The following is an 18,919-nucleotide window of genomic DNA, read 5'->3' as shown; positions in this document are numbered from 1 at the left end:
GGGCTTTTAGCATGAAGGGCTGTTGAATTTTGTCAAAGGCCTTTTCTGCATCTATTGAGATAATCATGTGGTTTTTGTCTTTGGTCCTGTTTATATGCTGGATTACGTTTATTGATTTGTGTATGTTGAACCAGCCTTGCATCCCAGGGATGAAGCCCACTTGATCATGGTGGATAAGCTTTTTGACGTGCTGCTGGATTCAGTTTGCCAGTATTTTATTGAGGATTTTTGCATCGATGTTCATCAGGGGTATTGGTCTAAAATTCTCTTTTTTTGTTGTGTCTCTGCCAGGCTTTGGTATCAGGATGATGCTGGCCTCATAAAATGAATTAGGGAGGATTCCCTCTTTTTCTATTGATTGGAATAGTTTCAGAAGGAATGGTACCAGCTCCTCATTGTACCTCTGGTAGAATTCAGCTGTGAATCCATCTGGTCCTGGACTTTTTTTGGTTGGTAGGCTATTAATTATTGCCTCAATTTCAGAGCCTGTTATTGGTCTATTCAGGGATTCAACTTCTTCCTGGTTTAGTCTTGGGAGAGTGAACGTGTCCAGGAAATTATCCATTTCTTCTAGATTTTCTGTGTTTATAGTATTCTCTGATGGTAGTTTGTATTTCTGTGGAGTCGGTGGTGATATCCCCTTTATCATTTTTTATTGCATCTATTTGGTTCTTCTCCTTTTCTTCTTTATTAGTCTTGCTAGTGGTCTATCAATTTTGTTTATCTTTTCAAAAAACAACCTCCTGGATTCATTGATGTTTTGGAGGATTTTTTGTGTCTCTGTCTCCTTCAGTTCTGCTCTGATCTTACTTATTTCTTGCCTTCTGCTAGCTTTTGAATGTGTTTGCTCTTGCTTCTCTAGTTCTTTTAATTGTGATGTTAGAGTGTCAATTTTAGATCTTTCCAGCTTTCTCTTGTGGGCATTTACTGCTATAAATTTCCCTCTATACACTGCTTTAAATGTGTCCCAGAGATTCTGGTATGTTGTATCTTTGTTCTCATTGGTTTCAAAGAACATCTTTATTTCTGCCTTCATTTCGTTATGTACCCAGTAGTCATTCAGGAGCAGGTTGTTCAGCTTCCAAGTAGTTGAGCAGTTTTGATTGAGTTTCTTAGTCCTGAGTTCTAGTTTGATTGCACTGTTGTCTGAGAGACAGTTTGTTATAATTTCTGTTCTTGTACATTTCCTGAGGAGTGCTTTACTTCCAATTGTGTGGTCAATTTTGGAATAAGTGAGATGTGGTGCTGAGAAGAATGTATATTCTGTTGATGTGGGGTGGAGAGTTCTGTACATGTCTATTAGGTCCGCTTGGTGCAGAGATGAATTCAATTCCTGGATATCCTTGTTAACTTTCTGGCTCATTGATCTGTCTAATGTTGACAGTGGGGTGTGGAAGTCTCCCATTATTATTGTATGGGAGTCTAAGTCTCTTTGTAAGTCTCTAAGGACTTGCTTTGTGAATCTGGGTGCTCCTGTATTGGGTGCATATATATTTAGGATAGTTAGCTCTTCCTGTTGAATTGATCCCTTTACCATTATGTAATGGCCTTCTTTGTCTCTTTTGATCTTTGATGGTTTAAAGTCTGTTTTATCAGAGACTAGGATTGCAACCCCTGCTTTTTTTGTTCTCCATTTGCTTGGTAGATCTTCCTCCATCCCTTTATTTTGAGCCTATGTGTGTCTCTGCATGTGAGATGGGTCTCCTGAATACAGCAAACTGGTGAGTCTTGACTCTTTATCCAGTTTGCCAGTCTGTGTCTTTTAATTGGAGCATTTAGTCCATTTACGTTTAAGGTTAATGTTGTTATGTGTGAACTTGATCCTGCCATTATGATATTAACTGGTTATTTTTCTCGTTAGTTGATGCAGTTTCTTCCTAGCCTCAATGGTCTTTACATTTTGGCATGTTTTTGTAATGGCTGGTACCGGTTGTTCCTTTCCATGTTTAGTGCTTCCTTCAGGGTCTCTTGTAAGGCAGGCCTGGTGGTGACAAAATCTCTAAGCATTTGTTTATCTGTAGAGGATCTTATTTCTCCTTCACTTATGAAACTTAGTTTGGCTGGATATGAAATTCTGGGTTGAAAATTCTTTTCTTTAAGAATGTTGAATATTGGCCCCCACTCTCTTCTGGCTTGTAGAGTTTCTGCCGAGAGATCTGCTGTTAATCTGATGGGCTTCCCTTTATGGGTAACCCGACCTTTCTCTCTGGCTGCCCTTAACCATTTTTCCTTCATTTCAACTTTGGTGAATCTGACAATTATGTGTCTTAGAGTTGCTCTTTTCGAGGAGTATCTTTGTGGCATTCTCTGTATTTCCTGAATTTGAATGTTGGCCTGCCCTACTAGGTTGGGGAAGTTCTCCTGGATGATATCCTGAAGAGTGTTTTCCAACTTGGTTCCATTTTCCCCCTCACTTTCAGGCACCCCAATCAGACGTAGATTTGGTCTTTTCACATAATCTCATACTTCTTGAAGGCTTTGTTCATTTCTTTTTCCTCTTTTTTCTTTAGACTTCTCTTCTCGCTTCATTTCATTCATTTGATCCTCAATCGCTGATACTCTTTCTTCAAGTTGATCGAGTTGGTTACTGAAGCTTGTGTATTTGTCACGTATTTCTTGCATCATAGTTTTTATCTCTGTCAGTTCGTTTATGGCCTTCTCTGCATTGATTATTCTAGTTATGCATTCTTCCATTCTTTTTTCAAGATTTTTAGTTTCTTTGTGCTGGGTATGTAATTCCTCCTGTAGCTCTGAGAAGTTTGATGGACTGAAGCCTTCTTCTCTCAACTCATCAAAGTCATTCTCCATCCAGCTTTGATCCGTTGCTGGCGATGAGCTGCGTTCCTTTGGAGGGGGAGATGCGCTCTTATTTTTTGAATATCCAGCTTTTCTGCCCTGCTTTATCCCCATCTTTGTGGTTTTATCTGCGTTTGGTCTTTGAAGATGGTGACATACTGATGGGGTTTTGGTGTGGGTATCCTTCCTGTTTGTTAGTTTTCCTTCTAATAGTCACGACCCTCATCTGTGGGTCTGTTGGAGATTGCTTGAGGTCCACTCCAGACCCTGTTTGTCTGGGTATCAGCAGCAGGGGCTGCAGAAGATAGAATATTGCTGAACAGCGAGTGTACCTGTCTGATTCTTGCTTTGGAAACTTCGTCTCAGGGGTGTACCCCACTGTGTGAGGTGTGGGGTGTCAGTCTGCTCCTAGTGGGGGATGTCTCCCAGTTAGGCTATTCAGGGGTCAGGGACCCACTTGAGCAGGCAGTCTATCCGTTCTCAGATCTCAACCTCCATGTTGGGAGATCCACTGCTCTATTCAAAGCTGTCAGACAGGGGCATTTGCATCTGCAGAGGTTTCTGCTGCTTTTTTTTGTTTGTTTAGTTGTGCCCTGTCCCCAGAGGTGGAGTCTACAGAAACAGGCAGGCCTCCTTGAGCTGCTGTGGGCTCCACCTAGTTCGAGCTTCCTGGGGGCTTTGTTTACCTACTTAAGCCTCAGCAATGGCAGGTGCCCCTCCCCCAGCCTCACTGCTGCCTTGCCGTTAGAACGCAGACTGCTGTGCTAGCAATGAGGGAGGCTCCGCGGGCATCGGACCCTCCCGGCCTGGTGTGGGATATAATCTCCTGGTGTGCCATTTGCTAAGACCCTTGGTAAAGTGCAGTATTTGGGTGGGAGTTACCCGATTTTCCAGGTGTTGTGTGTCTCAGTTCCCCTGGCTAGGAAAAGGGATTCCCTTCCCCCTTGCGCTTCCCAGGTGAGGCGATGCCTCGCCCTGCTTCAGCTCTTGCTGGTCGGGCTGCAGCAGCCGACCAGCACCCATTGTCCAGCACTCCCTAGTGAGATGAATCCGGTACCTCAGTTGAAAATGCAGAAATCACCCATCTTCTGTGTCTTCTGTGTCGCTTGCACTGGGAGCTGGAGACTGGAGCTGTTCCTATTCGGCCATCTTGCTCTGCCCCCTCACATTTAGATCTTTAAGACACCTGATTTATTTATTTATTTTTGCATAATGAGTGAAGTAGGTCTCTGCATACGTTTTCTTCCATATAGATAGTTAATAATCCCTGCATTTTATTTGTTGAATAATACTTACTTTTCCCACTGAATTGAAATACCAACCTTATTAAGTAGTACATTCATAGACAGACGTATGTGTTTGTTTCTAAAATGCTTATTCTGTTCCACTGATTGACTAAACTCTTTCTGTGCTGGTTCCACAATGTTTTCATTAATGAGACTTTAGTATATATGTATTCTCTTATTATTCTTCTTTTTCAAATATATCTTACTTATAATTACATTAAGAAGAAATTTAGAATCTATTTGTAAAGTCTGAAATAAATCACCACTGATACTTTGACTGAAGTCACATTTTTGTATTAATTTGCAAAATATCTACATCTTGGTGATGTTAAGTCTTTCTCTCCAGAAACCAAGTATGTCACTCCATTAAATCAGGTCTTATTGTGTGTTATTTGCTAAAATTTGGGTTCTTCTCTCTAAGTCCTTCTTGGTTTATTGTTCATCAATCCTCCATTATAGTGTTTGCACCCATCAAGATAAAATAGATGACATTATTTTATTAACCAGGCATCTGATATGCAGATCAGGGACAGGGAGAATAAATGATTGTCTCAGTGTTATATAGTGAATTAACGACAGGGCTGGGGCCATGAGGGATGAGAAGGAGAGAGAAGAATGGAAGACATTTCGAGCAGAAGATAAATAATCTTTGAAAAAGGAACTGTGAGAACCCAACAAAGTTGTTGGAGGGGTAAGAAGTGGAAAGAATGGTAAGAGTGAAGAGTTGGGGGATGGTCGTGCCTAAGGCCCCTCTTCTGCTCATAGAACTGAGCTGTCAAAGGAGAAGAGAACTTGGATAGGGTGCTTAGTTAATACACAATAATCCTTAGTAGGTTTGTTATTAAAAGCTCAGAAACTCTGGGTGGGAGCTTAAGTCATTTAGAGACTCTTTTTTTTTTTTTTTTTCTTTCTTTCTTTCTTTCTTTCTTTCTTTCTTTCTTTCTTTCTTTTTTTTATTATACTTTATGTTCTAGGGTACATGTGCACAACGTGCAGGTTTGTTACATGCATACATGTGCCATGTTGGTGTGCTGCTTAAATGTAACCAGGTCCTCAATTTCTCAGTGGCAGACATGGTCTGGGAAATGAGGATTATTCATAGATGGTTGGTCTAAGTCAGAGATTATTTGAGTAACGGATTGTGGCAGCATCTGCTAGACAGAATACCCACCTAAGAACCAGGATGCTTGAGTCATAGTCTCGCCCCTAACAGCAACTCACCAAGGGACCTTGGGTCAATCATGAAATCTCTCTGGGCTTCACCTTTCCCAGATGCAAAATTGAGATGCTATCTGATCCTGTCTTATTTACCCAAAAGGGCATCAAAAGGTTAGAACAAGTGTCACTTGTGAGTAAATGGTGAATACTGGGAAGGAGACAATATGGCCACCTTTACAAGGAGTGTGATATCTCTGAAGAAGTAGCAGTTTAGGCTGCCAGGCCCAGATGAGGACAGAGGGAGACCAGGGTAGGCATAAATAACAGATGGGAGGGTAACTCGAGTACAACATCTACCTGCTTTGGAGCCAGCTGCACGTGAGAACCCTTTAGAACAGGGATGCCAAAGAGAAACTCAAGAACCGGATTAGATGGAAAGGAGGGAGGGAGGTAAATGTGGAGAATTACGAGGATGAAGTGAGAAAGAAAAGCAGTGTAATATTTCTCTGCCTGCAGTGTTTTAAGTCTGGTTAATTGAGAGGAGGAAAGGACAAGCAGAAGTGAGAGGCAACTTTCCAGTTTCCTCAGGATGAGTGAAACAAGCTGGAGACCCCTGCATGGGAAGATTCATTCGGAGGATGAGAGCAGTCGCTCAATCAAAGAAAATCCGGTGGGGATCCTGCTTATTAATTTGATTGCAACTGACTCACGAGACCGATTAACAGTAATTCACATCCTGGCAAGTAAGAGGTTTGATGGGAGCTTCAGATTGAGTAGATAAATTTGATTTGTGGTGGAGATCGTATCAGAAGAAAAGGGGCCAGGGCGGTGGCAGGATGATTCCACTTGGCAGGCCATGGCCAGGGAATCTGTTCATTCTCTGCAGGAATGAAATACTGACCTGATCAGAGGAGCCATTGTAGATGTATTCGCAGTCATGGGACAAAAACCAGACATCTCTGGGAGCTGACCTAAGTGTATAAGCATGATCCAAAGAGCTGAAGGACAAGCAGGGCTCTCCAGCTTGGGTCAGGCAAGAGGTGAATCTGGGAAAGGAGCACTGCTTCTTTGGAGTACATTTCCTGGGACATACACATGGAACACATTATGAGCAGAACTCAGTGAGATGTAGTCTCTATCGCTTTTTTTAGGGGATGTTTCATGACAAAGCCCAAGTCAAAAAAAAGCTGTCATTGTTCTGATTTTGGTTTGGAAATTGCTTCCAGTGCAGGCATTAGGGAGGGCCAAAGATAGGACATGGGTGTAGCACAAGAAATCACTGGCAGGACAAGGGGTTTTGGTGGCTCTGCAGTGCTACTGGCAAAGGACATTGTGTATTAACTTTGTCTTGGGAGAGAGGTAGGAGCAGAGGGAAAGGAGAAAAGGAAGAAGGAGTGGCCCAGGTATCTCTTAGTCTGTAAGAGAAGGAGAAAGGAGGGCGGAACCAAGGGAAGGCAAACAAAGAGGCTGAATTTTAAGTTTCAGTGGGGTAGAAAAATAACTCAATCAGAAAATGGGCTAGGGAGGACAGAGAGGTGTTTGGAACGGAGCTGCTCTGGGCTGAAGACAGTGGACAAGAAGGCAGAAGCCTTCCCTGGTCAAGAAGAGAGCACTTTGCAAGAATCCACTGAGGAGGAAAGGATTGGGTGGAGGGGGTGGCAGAGGTTGGGAGGAGGGTGTCCAAGGTCCAGTGAACGGAAAAGAGCCAAGAGAATGAGCTCAGCAGGCCCAGCCTGGATAGAATCAGAATACTGGAGGTGGGAGGTCGCCCCCAGCGAAAGAGCTGGAGCAGAGGGAGGGGGAGGGGAGTGCAGACAGTTCAAAGACAGCCTCCAAGGACTCATTCAAATGACACAAACACAAATCACAACTTAGCATAGGAATATGTACAACAAGTGGACTAAGAATGCAGGAGGCCAGAGAGGTAGCCGCTGGGGCCCTGGGAGAAGAAAAAAGAGATGTCTCTTCAGTATAAGACGAGGCTGAATACAAAGAGGACAGTGTATTGTAGGGGAGGCCAAGAGGGCCAGGGGCTCTTCAGAAGGGGAAGCAGGGAGCAGAGCCAGAAGGGGGAGGCTGGATTTCTCACGCAGTTTGCATTTTCTAGGACCTGTGAGATGTGGGTTTCAAGATATACAATTGTGAAGGTGAATTAGGGAGGGAGAAAGCAGCATTGTGACCATGAAAAGCAAGAGAAGCATGAAAGGGGAACATTATTTGAGCAAGCCGCACATTTCCCCCAAATGAGGAAGAGTGTAGGACTGGAAGGGGACTCCCACTGTATCTATGCTGCAGAGATAGGGTTGAAAGCAACTAGAGAGTGATCCATCACAGCCAGGAGTCTAAATTAATTGTAGTGGCGGGTACACAGTTTCAGTCTGAGAAGATGAAAAAGCTCTGGAGATGGATGGTGGTGATGGTTGTATAACAGTGTGAAGTGCTTAATGCCACTGAACTGTATGCTTATAAATACTTACAGTTGGTAAATTTGATGTGATGTATATTTTACCACAATAAAAGGATTAGTCTGTACAAGAGCATGTCGGAGCCACTCTGTGGAGAGCTGTTGTTACTCACCAAACTAGCTCTGGGAGAGGGGAGATGGCAACCAGAAACTGAGGACATCTGACCACCAACCAAGGTGCTTGGCCATGTCATCTGGTGGTCAGATGTGATCTCTGGAGCCAAATGCCTAGGCTTAATCCCAGCTCTACCACTCACTTGCTGTATGACCTCCAGTAAAGGTCAATAAGAAAACCTCTAATAAAAGGTTTTCTTATTTGTAAAACTGGCATAATCATAATCATAGTGCCTACTCAATGAGTTGTTGGAGAAATTGAATTAACGCCGGCTATGTCCTGACACAGAAGAAGCACTCAACAAATGCAGGCTTCTGTCACTGTACCCGTACTGCCCCCACAATAAGAAACTCTTAGCTTGGAAACCAATTTCTGTAAAGTACTATGCACATTGCCTAGGATGAAATATGTGTGTACTCAGTAAAATGTAGTTTTCTTTCAGCTTTTTCACTTACAAAGTATATCATATTCATTTTCTCCCCAGTCATGTCAAGTTAAAGTTAACACTTTTCAGTCACATTATGGAAAGAATAGAAATCAATTATATAATAAGATGGGGGTGATCAAAAGGAAGGAAGGCTCTATCCTCTGTTGAAACTTAGAGCAAATTTTCTCTGTGAATGGTCCTGGCACCCTGTTCTCCAGAATGACCAGGGTCAATGACTCAAGGCAAAGACTCCAGGGCCCCTTCAAACCTACAAAACCAGAGTCCCCGAGGTGTAGCTTAAGAATCTGCACTAGGGTGCTCCTCATGTGATTATTCTGAATGCTCAAGTCTGAGAATAGCTGCTTTAGGGCTTGTATTGGTTTTTGCAGCTCTACATCTCTTGGGAGTGGTCTGTCATATGCTAGGTCCAATCTGCCTCCTTTCTCTGTAGCCACCATCATTTGATGTCTACTCACAGGTTGAGCTTTGTTTCTAATTTGGAAGCCCAGTTTTGATTTTGATTGGAGGCACATAAATGGAAACCTGTAGTTCTAAATTTTTAAAGACAAGGTTCCTGTTCTTCTAAAGCTTCCAGTACCTCCAGCTCTCTCCTGAGACTGGCCTTTGTCTTATGGTGGCCAATATTCCCTCCAAGGGACCAAAATTATTCTCAAAATGGGAACAGAGTCCTACTAAGCACTGAAACCTGCCTGTCAGATTTCCCAAGGAGCACCTCCCCCAAGATGCCTTAATTCGGATCCCCCTCCCCACCAGTGAAACATCCTAGTACTTCATCTTGCACTTGGGGCCAGTCACTTGTGTAGACTTCCATCTTCTCTTACTGTTCTCCTTGGCCATAATGGAGATGCATCCCCATCCATCTCAATAGCCAGCACCTGCACTTGTAGCTATTAAACCCTCAAACAGCTGTCCTGCCCTCAGTAGATGGGTCAAGTACTCTGGCAACTCCATGCTGAAGTGTGATGCAGGAGATTATCTTTGCTTTAAAATATTTGCTTTACAATATTTCAGAAAAGATAAAGGAGAGAGGCGATAGATGACATAAGTTTGTCAAAATATTGATGGCTGTCAAAGCTGAGTAGTGGATGCATAGAAGTAAATGATACTCTTCTGTCTCCTTTTGTGTATATTTGTGAGATTTTATTATGACATACATGTTAGGTTACTCACCTAGAATTCTGACTTCCTGAATATGGAGTTTATATGACTGTAAGAAATTTGCGCCAGCTTATACTGGCTCATGAGAGCTGACAATTAAATTTTCAGGAATTTCATGGTTGTTAAACATGGTCATTATTAAAGATTAAATTTTATGAGCTCATAATTAAATCAATTATATTAATAACAAAGGGAATGAATACTTCAAACTCATTACTATTTATTTCAGTATGCTTTCTAATTACATATGACCTTGATGTTATTTACTTCTGTTGTATCTGTGTGATGAAATGCTGTATACATCTCTTCTGAAGCCTATGTTCAGTAACATCACATTGGTAGTTTAAAATCAGCCATAGCAGGAATATTTACACCATGTGAATTGGAAAACACTATAAATCAGGACTTAATTCAATGCCTAGACTTGAAGAAAGAGATTGTGAAAATATTAATAATTCAGGTGAAATAAAAATGTGTTGTGTCTGTAGTCATTACATTTATGCACAAAAAATTAAGAAAATATTATTCCAGGATTTGAAAACTGTTATTTGGCTCAGCAAAAAAGTCACATCTATCATGGATAAACAAGTGAATTTTTGCCTTACATAATGCTGAAGTAGAAACATGTTTCAGTTTTTATCATACAAAATGAATGTAATGTGTACAAAGGTGAAATATAGTTTATCTATAATCATATATCAGGTATAATGACAATAAAGTTATTGAGAAAAAAGTTAGTAGGCTGGGATGCAGTTATATTTGTCAAATTATGGTTAAATTGGAGCCAGACATTAGCTATGGATACAAGAGCTTAGGAAAAATTTATTAAAGTATTCTGGGAGAATCAATTAGCCATATGGAATTTATAATAAAGAGTATTGTATATTTTATCAGTATTTGTAACTGTGTGCTACATATTATTTATCAATAAAAATATTCTATATAAATATGCTAGCACGCCACTACTGTGAGAGAGAAAGCATTTCCTGCAGATAAAACCATTGTTAAATGACTCCAGCAAACAAACGCAGAATAAATGTTTAAAGACTCAGGATTTATTTTTATTTTAGACATACTTCTCCAGTTATCTCAATCTTAAAACTCAATTTTTAGGTCACAAAGTCAAACTCTTGTCTTTTATGTATCCTTGTTCTGCTTACTCAATGTAGATTCCATGGAAGTAAGCAGAGAAACATCAGTGCCTCACTGTTAAACTTCCCCTTTGTGACTCTCTCAATGTCTTCAAAGATGATCAATGAAATATTATGGTCCTTTGGTTAAAAAGTAATCAAAGTTGAAACCATTATTAAAATTAGAAACATACCGAAGAGGCCAGGCATAGAACACAGTGGAAACTAGAGTCTAAAGCCTATGGCACAGGATGCCAATAGGCCTGCACTGTCACACCCCCAAGTTCCCAATGGACTTAGTGCCTCAACAGTGTCTATTTAAGTAGCTGATATGTGTGTTATTCCTCCTCTGAGACCACACTGACTCCTGATCTATAAGGAAAAAAAATTGACTTTTAATATTCAAATTGGAACTTGCTTGGTTTGAAATCTATTATTCTGCATTAGTGAATATTAATAAAATGTTGGTCAATGATACAAATACACACCTACATACATATTTATTTTCATATGAAAACCTTAAAACGGGGAGGAGCCAAGATGGCCGAATAGAAACAGCTCTGGTCCACAGCTCCCATTAAACCCAACACAGAAGGCAGGTGATTTTTGCATTTCCAACTGAGGTACCCAGTTCATCTCATTGGGACTGGTTAGGCAGTGGGTGCAACTGACAGAGAGCAAACAGAAGCAGGGTGGGTCGTCACTTCACCCAGGAAGCACAAGGAGCTGTAGGACCGCCCTCCCCAGTCAAGGGAAGTGGTGATGGACTGTGTTACCCACCCCAGGTACTATGCTTTTTCCATGGATTTTTGCAATCTGCAGATCAGGAGATTCCCTCTTGAGCCTACACCACCAGGGCCCTGGGTTTCAAGCACAAAACTGGGCGGCTGTTTGGGCAGGCACCAAGCTAGCTGCAGGGGCTTTTTCATACTCCTGCGGCACCTGGAACCCCAGCAAGACAGGAGAACTGTCCACTCTCCTGGAAAGGTGGCTGAAGCCAGGGAACCAAGTGGTCTTACTCAGTGGCTCCCACACCTACAGAGCCCAGCAAGCTAGGAACCACTGGCTTGAAATCCTTACTGCCAGCACAGCAGTCTGAAGTTGACCTGGGATGATAGAGCTTGGTGGGGAGAGAGGCAACCACCATCACTGAGGCTTTAGTAGGCAGTTTTCCTGTGACAGTGCTAAGGAGACTGGGAGGATTCCACCACAATGCAGCAAAGTGGCTGTGGTCAGACTTCTTCTCTAGTTTCCCCCTCACTGGGCAGGGCATCTGTGAAGGAAATGCAGCAGGCCCAGTCAGGGACTTACAGATAAAACTCTCATCTCCCTGGGACAGAGCACCTGAGGGGAGGGGTGGCTGTGGGCACAGGTTCAGCAGACTTAATCTTCCCTGCCTGTTGGCACTGAAGAGAGCAGCTGATCCTGACAAGGGTTGATTCTCCTAGCACAGCACACCAGTTCTGAAAAGGGACCAACTACCTGCTCAAGTGGGCCCCTAAACCCCATGCCTCCTGACTGGGAGAGACCTCCAAACAGGGGTCGACAGACACCTCATACAGGAGAGCTCTGGCTGGCACCAAGCTACTGCCTTCTGGGGCAAAGCTCCCAGAGAAAGGAGCAGGCAGCAATCTTTGCTGTTCTGCAGCCTCCACTAGTGATACCCAGGCGAACAGGGTCTGGAGTGGACCTCCAGCAAACTGCAGCAGATGGGCAGAAGGGGGGCCTGACTATTAGAAGAAAAACTAACAAACAGAAAGCAACAACAAAAACATCAACAAAAAAGACCCCCACACCAAAACCCTATCCAAAGGTCATCAGCCTCAAAGATCAAAGGTAGAAAAACCCACGAAGTTGAGGAAAAATGCTGAAAATTCCAAAAGCCAGAATGCCTCTTCTCCTCCAAATGATCGCAACACCTCTCCAGCTAGGGTGCAAAACTGGACCAAGAATGAGACTGATGAATTGACAGAATTAGGTTTCAGAAGGTGGGTAATAAACTCCTCTAAGCTAAAGGAGCATGTTCTAAGCCAATGCAAGGAAGCTAAGAACCTAGATAACAGGTTACAGGAACTGCTAGCTAGAATAACCTGTTCAGAGAGGAACACAAATGAGCTGATGGAGCTGAAAAACACAGCATGAGAACTTTGTGAAGCATTCATAAGTATCAATAGCTAAATCGATCAAGTGAAACAAAGGATATCAGAGATTGAAGACCACCTTGCTGAAATAAGGCATGCAAGACAAGATTAGAAGAAATAGAATGAAAAGGAATGAACAAAGTCTACAAGAAATATGGGACTATGTGAAAAGACCAAACCTACAATTGATTGGTGTACCTGAAAGCGATGGGGAGAATGGAACCAAGTTGGAAAACACTCTTCAGGATATTATCCAGGAGAACATCCTCAACCTAGCAAGAAAGGCCAACATTCAAATTCAGAAAATACAGAGAATACCACTAAGATACTCCATGAGAAGACCAACCCCAAGACACATAATTGTCAGATTCATCAAGGTTGAAATGAAAGAAAAAGTGTTAAGAGCAGCCAAAGAGAAAAGTCAGGTCACCTACAAAGGGAAGCCCATCAGACTAATAGCAGATCTTTCTGCAGAAACCCTCCAAGCCAGAAGACCATGGGGACCAACAGAATTTTATATCCAGCCAAACTAAACTTCATAAGAGAAGGAGAAATAAAATCCTTTAGAGACAAGCAAATGCTGAGGGATTTTGTCACCACCAGGCCTGCCTTGCAAGAGCTCCTGAAGGAAGCACTAAATATGGAAAGGAAAAACTGATACCAGCCACTGCAAAAACATACCAAAATATAAAGACCAATGACACTATGAAGAAACTACACCAACTAATGTGCAAAATAACCAGCTAGCATCATGATGACGGGATCAAATTCATACATAACAATATTAACCTTAAATGTAAATGAGCTAAATGCCCCAATTAAAAGACAGACTGGCAAATTGGATAAAAAGTCAAGACCCATTGGTGTGCTGTATTCAGGAGACCCATCTCATGTGAAAAGACACACATAGTTTCAAAATAAAGGGATGGAAGACTATTTACCAAGCAAATGAAAAGCAAAAAAAAAAAAAAAAAAAAAAAAAAACAAAAAACAACAACAACAACAAAACAAAACAAAACAAAAAACAAAAGCTGGGGTTGTAATCCTAGTCTCTCATAAAACAGACTTTAAACCAACAAAGATAAAAAAAAAGACAAAGAAGTGCATTACATAATGGTAAATGGGTAAATGGATCAACACAAGAAGAGCTAACTATCCTAAATATATGTGCACCCAATACCGGAGCACCCAGAGTCATAAAACAAATTCTTAGAGACCTACAAAGAGACTTAGACTCCTACACAATAATAGTAGGAGATTTTAACATCCCACTGTCAGTATTAGACAGATCAGTGAGACAGAAAATTAACAAGGACATTCAGGACTTGAACTCAACTCAGGATGAAGTGGACCTAATAGACATCTACAGAACTCTTGACCCCAAATCAGCCAGATATGCATTTTTCTCAGTCCCACATGGCACTTATTCTAAAATAAACCACATAATTGGAAGTAAAGCACTCCTCAGCACATGCAAAAGAAGGGAAATAATAACAAACAGTCTCTCAGACCACAGTGCAATCAAATTAGAGCTCAGGATTAAGAAACTCACTCAAAACCACACAACTAGATGGAAACTGAACAACCTTCTCCTGAATGACTCCTGGGTAAATAATGAAATTAAGGCAGAAATCAAGAAGTTCTTTGAAACCAATGAGAACAAAGAGACAATGTACCAGAATCTCTGGGACACAACTAAAGCAGTGTTAACAGGGAAATTTATAGCAGTAAATGTCCACATGAGAAAGCTGGAAAAATCTCAAACACCCTAACATCACAATTAAAAGAAGTAGAGAAACAGGAGCAAACAAATTCAAAAGCTAGCAGAAGGCAAGAAATAACTAAGATCAGAGCAGAACTGAAGGAGATAGAGACACGAAAAACCCTTCAAAAAATCAATGAATCCAGGAGCCGGTTTTTTGAAAAAAATTAACAAAACAGATAGACTGCTAACTAGACTAATAAGAAAAGAGAGAAGCATCAAATAGACACAATAAAAAATGATAAAGAGGATATCACCACTGATCCCACAGAAATATAAACTACCATCAGAGAATACTATAAACACTTATATGCAAATAAACTAGAAAATCTAGAAGACATGGATAAATTCCTGGACACATACACTCTCCCAAGACTAAACCAGGAAGAAGTCAAATCCCTGAATAGACCAACAACAAGTTCTGAAATTGAGGCAGCAATTAATAGCCTACCAACCAAAAAAAGCACAGGACCAGATGGGTTCACAGCTGAAGTCTACCAGAGGTACAAAGAGGAGCTGGTACCATTCCTTCTAAAACTATTCCAAGCAATAGAAAAAGATAGACTCCTCTTTAACTCATTTTATGAGGCCAGAATTATCCTGATACGAAAACCTGGCAGAGACACAACAAAAAAAGAAAACTTCAGGCCAATATCCCTGATGAACATAGATGTTAAAATCCTCAATAAAATACTGGCAAACCAAATCCAGCAGCACATCAGAAAGCTTATCCACCATGATCAAGTCGGCTTTATTCCTGGCATGCAAGGCTGGTTCAACATACACAAATCAATAAACATAATCCATCACATAAACAAAACCAATGACAAAAACCACATGATTATCTCAATAGATGAAGAAAAGGCCTTTGATAAAACTCAACTTCTCTTCATGTTAAAAACTCTCAATAAACTAGGCATTGATGGAACATATCTCAAAATAATAAAAGCTATTTATGGCAAACCCATAGCCAATATCATACTGAATGTGCAAAAGCTGGAAGCAGTCCCTTTGACAACCAGCACAAAACAAGGATGCCCTCTCTCACTACTGTTCAACATAATATTGGAGGTTCTGGCCAGGGCAATCAGGCAAGAGAAAGAAATAAAGGGTATTCAAATAGGAAGAGAGGAAGTCAATATGTCTCTGTCTGCAGATGACATGATTGTGTATTCAGAAAACTCCATCATCTCAGCCCCAAAACTCTTTATGCTGATCAGCAACTTCAGCCAAGTCTCAGGATACAAAACCAATGTGCAAAAATCACAAGCATTCCTACACACCAACAATAGACAAGCAGAGAGCCAAATCATGAATTAATTCCCATTCACAATTGCTACAAAGAGAATAAAATGCCTAGGAATCCAACATACAAGGGATTCGAAGGACCTCTTCAAGGAGAACTTCAAAGCACTGCTCAAGAAAATAAGAGAGAACCAAACGAATGGAAAATCATTCCATGCTCATGGATAGGAAGAATCAATATTGTGAAAATGGCCATAATGCCCAAAGTAATTTACAGATTCAATGGTATTCCCATCAAGTGACCACTGACTGTCTTCACAGAATTAGAAAAAACTACTTTAAATTTCACATGGAGCCAAAAAAGAGCCCGTATAGTCAAGACAATCCTAAGCAAAAAGAACAAAGCTGGAGGCAGCATGCTACCTGACTTCAAACTATACTATAAGGATACAGTAACCAAAACATCATGGTACTGGTACCAAACCAGATTATATCTATATCTATATCTATATCTATATCTATATCTATATCTATCTATATCTATATCTATACCAGTGGAACAGAACAGAGACCTCAGAAATAACACCACACATCTACAACCAGCTGATCTTCGACAAACCTGACAAAAACAAGCAATGGGGAAAGGATTCCCTATTTAGTAAATGGTGCTGGGAAAACTGGCTAGCCATATGTGGAAAACTGAAACAGGACCCCTTCTTTATGCCTTATACAAAAATTAAGATGGATTAAAGACTTTAATGTAAAACCCCAAACCATAAAACTCTAGAAGAAAACCTAGGCGATACCATTCAGGACATAGGCATGGGCAAGGACCATGACTAATACACCAAAAGCAATGGCAACAAAAGCCAAAATAGACAAATAGGATTTAATTAAACTAAAGCGCTTCTGCAGAGCAAAAGAAAACTATCACCAGAGTGAACAGGCAACCTACAGAATGAGAGAAAAATTTTGTAATCTACCCATCTGACAAAGGGCTAATTTCCAGAATCTACAAAGAAGTTCAAAAAATTTACAAGAAACAACAAACAACGACATCAAAAAGTGGGCAAAGGATATGTACAGACACTTCTCGAAAGAAGACATTTATGTGGCCAAGAAATATATGAAGAAAAGCTCGTCATCACTGATCATTAGAGAAATGCAAATCAAAACCACAACGAGATACCATCTCATGCCAGTCAGAATGATGATTAATAAAAAGTCAGGAAACAATAGATGCTGGCGAGGCTGTGGAGAAATAGGAGTGCTTTTACACCATTTTTGGGAGTGTAAATTAGTTCAAGCATTGTGGAAGACAGTGTGGCGATTCCTCAAGGATCTAGTACCAGAAATATCATTTGACCCTGCAATTCCATTATTGGGTATATACCCAAAAGATTATAAATCATTCTACTATAAATCTTTGTACTATAAAGACACATGCACATGTATGTTTATTGCATCACTATTTACAATAGCAATGACTTGGAACCAACCCAAATGTCCATCAATGATAGATTGGATAAAGAAAATGTTGCACATATTCACCATGGAATACTATGCAGCCATTAAAAAGACTGAGAACATGTCCTTTGCAGGGATATGATGAAGCTGGAAGCCCTCATTCTCAGCAAACTAACACAGGAACAGAAAACCAAACACCACATCTTCTTACTCATAAGTGGGAGTTGAACAATGAGAACACATGGACACAGGGAGGGGAACAACACACACCGGGCCTGTCGAGGGGTAGGGGGCAAGTAGAGGGAGAGCATTAGGATGGATACCTAATGCATGACAGGATTAAAATGTAGATGATGGGTTGATAGGTGTAACAAGCCACCATGGCACATGTATCCCCGTAGGTAACAAACCTGCACATTCTGAACATGTATCCTGGAACTTAAAGTGGAAAAAAAAAAGAATAAAGAAAGAAAAAGAAAACTTAAAACGTGTGTAACAATAGAATAATATAATGAATTCCCATATATCCATCACCCAGATTCAACACTTAACAATTTTGCCATTTTAATCTCAGGTGACTTTTTTTTATTTTTTATTTTTTATTTCTTTTTTTGAGACGGAGTCTCGCTCTGTTGCCCAAGTTGGAGTGCAGTGATGCAATCTCGGCTCACTGCAACCTCCACCTCCCAGGTTCAGATGATTCTCCTGCCTCAGCCTCCTGAGTAGCTGGGACTACAGGCGCATGCCACCATGTCCGGATACTTTTTTATATTTTAGGTAGAGATGGGTTTTCACCGTGTTAGCCAGGATGGTCACGATCTCCTGACGTCATGATCCACTCACCTCAGCCTCCCAAAGTGCTGGGATTATAGGTGTGAGAAACCACGCCCGGCCGGGTTACATTTTTAGTATAATAAACAGCTAGCTATTTACAGGAATCTCTTACTGAAGGTTTTTAGAAATGAAAAGATTCTTCTTCTTCCCTATCACCTCTCTACGTATTCCCATTCTATTCATCTTCAGAGTGTAGCTCCATTGGCACATCTTGCCAAAAGTCCTCCCTGAGAGCCTTTCCCCACCTCTTAATAACTGTAAAGTCTCCACTTCCTTTGAATTTCCACAGTCCTTCTTTATACTACTCATATAGCTCCGTGCATTTTCCAGTGATGTGTGTTCCTGTTTCACACAACTTAACCCTTCTGTTAAGTTGACCCACTCACTTCTGTTTCTATGATAGCCCAACCTAAGGCATTATCTCTTTCCAAGAATCTTGTAACCTATAGCAAGTGTATTAGTTTGCTAGGGCTGCTGTAACAAAGTACTGCAAATTGAATCTGGGTGGATTAAACAGCAGAAATTTATCATCTCCCAGTTCTGGAGGCTGAAAGTCAGAAATCAGGGTGTTGGCAGGGTTGGTTCCTTCTGAGAGCTGTGAGGTGGAACCTGTTCCAGGTTTCTCTCCTACCTTCTGTTACCTTCAGAGGTTCCTTGGCTTGTAGATGGCATTCTCCCTGTGTGTTTACATTGTCTCCCTTCTGTAGGTGCCTGTGTCTAAATTTCCCTCTTTTATAAGGATACTAGGAATATTGGATTAGGGGCCCACCATAATAACCTTATTTTAACTTGACCACTTCTGTAAAAACCTTATTTCCAACTAAAGTTACATTCTGAGGTACCAGGGGTTAGGACTTCAACATGTCTTTTCTAGAGATACAAGTCAACCCATAAGAGTGGGCATCCAGGCTGGGC

The sequence above is a fragment of the Chlorocebus sabaeus genome, chromosome X (assembly GCF_047675955.1).
Source record: "Chlorocebus sabaeus isolate Y175 chromosome X, mChlSab1.0.hap1, whole genome shotgun sequence".
NCBI lineage: Eukaryota > Metazoa > Chordata > Mammalia > Primates > Cercopithecidae > Chlorocebus > Chlorocebus sabaeus.
The sequence above is the reverse complement of the archived record's forward strand: the minus strand, read 5'-3'. Positions refer to the sequence as shown.